The sequence below is a fragment of the Manis javanica genome, chromosome 7 (assembly GCF_040802235.1).
Source record: "Manis javanica isolate MJ-LG chromosome 7, MJ_LKY, whole genome shotgun sequence".
Lineage (NCBI taxonomy): Eukaryota > Metazoa > Chordata > Mammalia > Pholidota > Manidae > Manis > Manis javanica.
Genome location: NC_133162.1, coordinates 114280672 through 114287235, shown reverse-complemented (window position 1 = coordinate 114287235; position 6564 = coordinate 114280672). Strand labels below are relative to the sequence as shown.

The 6564-nt window shown below is 40.3% G+C and overlaps 1 pseudogene; it reads left to right on the top strand.

The window, feature by feature from the left end:
- The first annotated feature begins 390 nt into the window (after positions 1-390).
- On the top strand, positions 391-1821 carry LOC108387745 (forkhead box protein K2 pseudogene; annotated as a pseudogene).
- The last annotated feature ends 4743 nt before the right edge of the window (positions 1822-6564 follow it).

Genomic DNA, 6564 nt, shown 5'->3' with positions numbered 1-6564 from the left:
TTCATAAAAAAAAAAATTGAATTATATCCCCCCAAAAAGTTACATGATTTGAGAGAAACATGATCAGGATTTTTTGTTTTAAAAGATCTTCCTGGCAACATGGAAGAAATATGAATTGAACACCCCAGACTGAGAATTGAGAGGCTACAATGAGATTGAAACAAGGTATTTTGAGTCGTAATTAAGAAATTAACTGTGGTATGAATATTGGACATAAAAAATATCTGCTTTTAGTTCTTGGTGGGCTATGTGAATGTGAAATAGGAGAGTTTCTGAACTGGTACAGTATCTGAGCAGTAATGCCATTCATTCAGTGATAGCATACAGGAGCAGTATGTTGGGAAGAGAGGAGTGGAATGAGTTTGTTAGCATGTTGATACGAAGAGCTCCATGAACAACTCATATGGGAAGACATGGAGGCAGCCGCGTGGGTGCACGTTCAGGTTCCCGAGGGCAGACATTAAGAAAACGTTCACTGCCCTGTCCAGCGAGAGGAAGGAGAAGCAGGAGACAACTGAGCCCCTGGGGAAACCGGTGCAGGCCCACAACTGGCTCCCTGCTATTAACATTCCAGACACCATGACCCACCTCTTTAGTCCCCTGCCTTCCGCCATGGGAACCATCAGTGTTGCAAACTCCTGCCCAACCAGCCCCAGGGGAACAGGGTCTTGGGGTACAAAATGGGCTAGGTGATACCATCCGACCTCAATTTAATGGCCAACAACTCGCAGCCAGCAAATGAAAAGGAAGCTTCAGGTAGAGATAGCCCAAAGGCTGATTCAAAACCATCTTACTCCTATGCACGATTACTCGGACAAGCAATTACGATGGCTCCTGATATACATTTCACCCCAAATGGAATTTATATGCACATCACTAAAAATAACCCTTCTACAGGACGGCAGACAAGGGTTGGCAGAATCAAATTCACCACTGGCTCACTCTCTCTCAATCATTATTTCAACAAAATACCATGTTCCCAGGAAGAAACAGGCAAAAGTTTGTTCTGAGGATAGATCCTGCCTCTGAAAGCAAACTAATAGAGCAGGCTTTTAGGAAAAGACAGCCTAGGGGCTGGCCTTGCTTTAGAACCCCTCTGGGACCGCTGTCTTCTAGAAGCACCCTCTCTCCCAGTCAAGCTAGAGTGCTCTCTGCACGTCCAGTGGTGCCCAGACCCCTCACAGCCTGTCAAGGGAAGACCCACCAGCACCCCTGGAATCCAAGCCTGGAACCTCACAGCCCAAACTCGCCGCCAGCCAGAAGGCACTCGCCCCTGTCTAGTCAGCCTATTTTAATTGCTGTGCAGTTGCAGCTGCCGCCGACGATCAAGCCAGTCAGGCAAGACGGTTCACGATGTCCACCTATCCCAGCGGTCTCCGTCACCAGCGTGGCCAGACTGGCTCCAGTGAATATGCACACCATCACTGGGCAGGTCGTGGTGGCTCGGGAGACCATGCTGGCCCCTCCTAAGGCAGAGCCACAAGGGAACGGCGATCACATAGAAGTAGAAGTGGGAGTAGAACCTATCCCTGCAGTTACCCATGTCACACCAGGTGCCACCAGCTGGATCATTCAGATGCCACAGACCACACTGTCCATACGGCCACTATAGTACAGCAGGCACCTCTAGGTCAGCAGCAGCTATCGAGAAAAACTGTGATGCAAAACGGGATTCACGTGCCAGTCCCCACTATAGTGCCATCCACGGCCAGGTGAGCAATGCAGTGCCGAGTCCTCTGCTCATGCTTGGCAACGCATGCTGCTGCGTCAGCCTCCCTGCCCCCAGAGCGCCAGAACGGTGACCAGAGCAGCCGGAGATGAACAGGTCAAAACTGAAGGCAGGGCATCATCATCACCCTGAGGGGAAGTTTTTCTACTTCAGTGTTAAGTTTCTGGTGCCAAAAGGAAACATTACCTCTCACTGATGCTCGGAGAGCATTCTCTCGGTGAGTAAAGAGTCCTGCGATTGGACTTCACCTCAACACTGAAAACACAAACCCATATGGCCTTAACACTACATAATTTAAAGACAGAAGTCACACCTGAACAGAAGCACACGAACACCTGGTTCCGGCAGTGCCTCCGTGCGCTCAGCTTTTAACTCCCAGGGAAGACTCACCCTCCTTCCAAGTGAGGACGTTGCCCAACTCAAGGGAATAGGGTAGGAGCCAGTGCCACCGCCCTCAGGGACCCTCGGGCCTGGCGCTGGTGGACAAGAAAGTATTTTCTTGTACACATGTGGAATCAGAATATTTTGAGGTATACTTTCTTTCTTTACAAAATAACGGAGTCTGACATTTCAGACCACTCCATTTCCACTCTGGAAATGTGATCACACAGGACCTTTCATGTGGATTTCACTTGCGGAAAAGAAGCAACAATGTAGTTTTGTTTGTTTGGTTTGTTTTCAGACTATGGAATGATTTACTTTTGTCTGTCCTGTTAAAGTTCAGACTGAGCTACTTGATGACATCTGCAGATTTCCCAAATTACAGCAGTTGCTTAATGAACTTAATCCACCTTCATTTCAGCCTGCCAGAGAGAGGGAAGCTGCATGCTACCTGAGGAAAAGAACTGCCTAAAGTAGGGCTGCACTTAGCTGTTTCTCTTTCTTGCTACTTTTTGTTGTTGTTTCTTTATGTTGACTTTGTCCCTGACATAGTTTTCCATTCAAAGTAAAACAAGTCTCCTAAGTAAAAAAAGAAAAAGAAAAAGAAATGAGCCATAAAGAGACTAAATAAATATACAAAGTGAAACTGGTTATATGTGCATCTACATGTATGTGTATATACTTGTATGTACTAACATGTGACTGAGAGATGGAGAGGGTGAGAAAAAGCTTTCATTAATAAACACAGATTTCCAAAGATAGAGTAACGAAATACTCAGATTGAAAAAAGTCAGAGAGGATCCTACCCCATTTTGCAAAAGAAGAAATAAGTGAAAAGGCTGTGGAAAATTTTTTTTCAGATTTCAATCCATGAATCGGCTGGACATTTATTTAACATTTATCTGCCTAGCATTGTGGTAGACTTCGGATTTTGCTATAAATATACTAACTCTTCCTTCAACAATCTTATACAATTCTATCTTTAAAGATTATCTTTTAATATTCATAAAACAATAGGATCCCTGAAGAGATGTAGCAAGGTCCATGAATGTGTAATATTTTTATTAAACTTTCTTAATTTCCATTAGTATTTTAGTCAAGCTTGTGAAGTTGGTCCATGGCCTATACTTCTTGGCTGTAAGCCTAAAGGTGAAATATTTATGGACCCTCTGAAGTTTTATGTAATTATACCTCTCTTAAATGGAAGTATCCTCTTACTTTGCAATCATTTGGATATAAAGCAAGATATTAGTTGAAATGTTTAGTTTCTCCACACAACTGGTGGTTCTCAAGCTTTAGGGAACACCAGAAGCACCTGAAAGGCTTATTGAAACGCAGATCCCTTGACCTCACTCACTCCATTGTGTGTGTGTGTGACTCAGCAGCTCTGGGAAGGGCCTAGAAAATCTGCTTTTCTCACAGGCTTCCAGTGATGCTCATGCTGCTTGTCCAGAGATCCTACTTGGAGAATCACTGCATTAATTTGACCATGAGCAACTCGTTGCCAGAAACTGTGTCTCACTCACTCTGTATGTTTAGTGTCTACTGTAGAGTAGAATCTCAACAAATGTTAATAGGAATGAATGAATGACTAAATGGTTATATATGTGATATAGCTAAAAATTTTAGCTAATTTGGACGATTAACTGCCCAGTTCAAGAGCCTTCTTGTTACTCCCACTTATAAGGAAATTAATAAATCAAGAAAATATTAAGTAATTGCTGTCCCGTAAGCTGAAAATGGAAAAGCTGAAGACTGTGTTGTCATGGATACAGTATTCTATTTTCAGTACTAGTCTGTCCTACTTGTTAATGACTGTTACAGTAACCAATAGGAAAATAACACTTCACTCACCACATTTCATTAAATTTAACACCTCATATTAAGCTTAATGGGACAATAAGAACAAAGTTCTGCTTGCCAATTGTTTACAGAATTCTACCATTTCACTGTAGTTAGTGACTTACACAGCATCAATCTTTATGAACAGCTCCCCAAATCAAAAGGAGATAGGAAAATAAAAGCTTTCTATGTGAGTTAATAATAATGACCTCCGGGCAGGACATTTCCTGACATTTAACCAATAGTTGAATTAAAAGACTCTACTGTCTTTGATTCAGGGTCTCAGCTTCTACTATAGACTATTACCTCGCAAGAAAGGCCCTTACGTCCCAACATTACAAATTTGATAAAAGAGAAAGCAAAAAAATATGAATGCTGAGCTCTGGGACCTTCAAATCCTTGCATTGTATAATAGTAAATGCAAAATACGGGTGGAGAGTAGACAAAAACCATTTAACTCAAATAAAATCCTTCACAATTTGATCTTGATGCCAATCACAAAGAAATAATCACCTCTTATCACTGAAATCTGGAGTCACGTTACTTTATTTCCAAGGAAAACTGTACTGTGAGGGTAAAGAGCATCATAATACATAGAGAGGAAACAGATTATAAACAAATAATTCAGGCTCTAGAAGGAAAAAAAGTAATTAAATACACTTAATGATACCTCTGAGCAAAAGATCAAGGAAATATTGGAAAATATAGCATCATTTAGAAGTCAAGGGAAATAAGTGGGAAAGGAGAAAAGGACAGATAACTCAGAGGGACTGAATAAATCTCAGATAGGATATAAAAGACTGGAAACAGATGTTTATATTAAACTGCCAATGGAGTGATGAAACCATACAGATTGTGGTACCAATTTAACTGGAAAGAGCTATGGTGAGCAGACAGAGATTTGAGTTGGAGCTCTATTTTCCACCAGTCAACTAAAAGAAGTGACTGCTGCCACTTCTGTTAATGATGAATACCATATGCTAACAAGAGACATAGGCAGTGTGCTCTGCTGTATGTGGGTTTGAGAAGATATGTATAATTTTCTTTATCCAATATAAAATTAGTGCAACTTCAGACAACTGCACGCAGAATCCCTAAAGAAGAATGCATATTGCTTCTCATTGAAAAAGTCAAGAGCGAGTCATTAAAAAAAATTTTCATCTCCATTTAATAACTCAGTTAAAGTGATTTTTATAAGATCTGGCCACAATATTGCTCTAGTTGTCTATGTTATTTTTATAGTGGTGAGGAACCCTGCAACACAATAACCATGTAGTCCAATAGTCAGTACGATATTTAAAAAATAACAAACTTGCTCACATTCTTCTTTAAATGAGCATATGCATGTCTCTGTACATATGATAGTTTACTTAGTGTATCAGCAAAGAAAGGATCCAGACCTGTGTTCTGGTCATAAACTTAGTTTCATCCTGAAAAATGTCAACTCTGCAGTCTAATATTTTTTTAAAACATTAAAATACTCAAAACCTACTAGAATTAGCAATTGGGGATTTGTTAGTTCTTTCTTTAAGGGAACATCATGGTCCAAATCCAAGCTTAAAATAAATAAATGGGCAAGGTAGAAGAAAATAAAAAGATGACTGAGAGAAATGGTTTCTAAGTGATCTTGTTTTCTTTTTTCAAACCAGCTATAACTCCCTTAATTCTGAGGAAAACAGTTAATTAATTTGATCCATTCAGCAGGACAAAGAGAAAAGCAATGAAAATGCTGGTCATTTCCTTTCATATTTGACAGGACAGCTGATCTCGACTTTTTATGCCCCATCATTATATTACCATTATATAGACATGAGCTAAACATCCTTTCTTTTTTTTCTCTCAAACTCATTAATATATGGAAGGCAGAAAGGAAGAACCACAGAATAACTTTCAAAATACTTTGGTAGTCCTCATTAAAAAGAGTTTAAGTACCTTGGATTTTATTTTATTACATGGTAATAAAATTAGGCCAGAGAAGAGATGTTCAATCTGGAACTCAAAGGCCAAATATAAGTGCTGCTAACTCATAACCAATGAGACTTTGACCAAGCTGACTTGGAGCTGAAGAAGCCTGTTGCCCCAGAAAAACCATCTGTGCTATCAAAGCTACTACTTGTTTTGTTAACGATTTCTGCCTTACCAGCTGAAATTATGGAAAGAAAAAATAAATTTCTGACAGAAGGTGAACCTCTTAACAAATATCAGATAAATGTTAATATGATATGCTTACTGATCTAGTTCTTTTGTGAAAAGTGAAAGAAATGGAAAAAAAGAAAGGAAAAGCAAAACACAATATACATCAGAAAACTGAGTGAAAGAGGCAAATACTGAAGAAAAGTAACTGCTCATAAAGGCATATTATGCTGCCTTTCAAGCTACTGTCATTTCATTCCTTCCTACAGGCCTGGGACTTATTTTCTCTGCTGACATAGTCCTTTGGATCTCTAATATCAAGGGCAAACATGTAGTACTTGACAGCATTCCAGACTTGTCTTTTGGGAAGATTTAAACCACCTGATTCTGTCTCCTGCTCCTGGTCTAATGCTGTGGTACACTGTACTCCTGAAGGTACAGCTCCTCTGGGAGACTGTGTGATCCGTCCCAGCACCCTG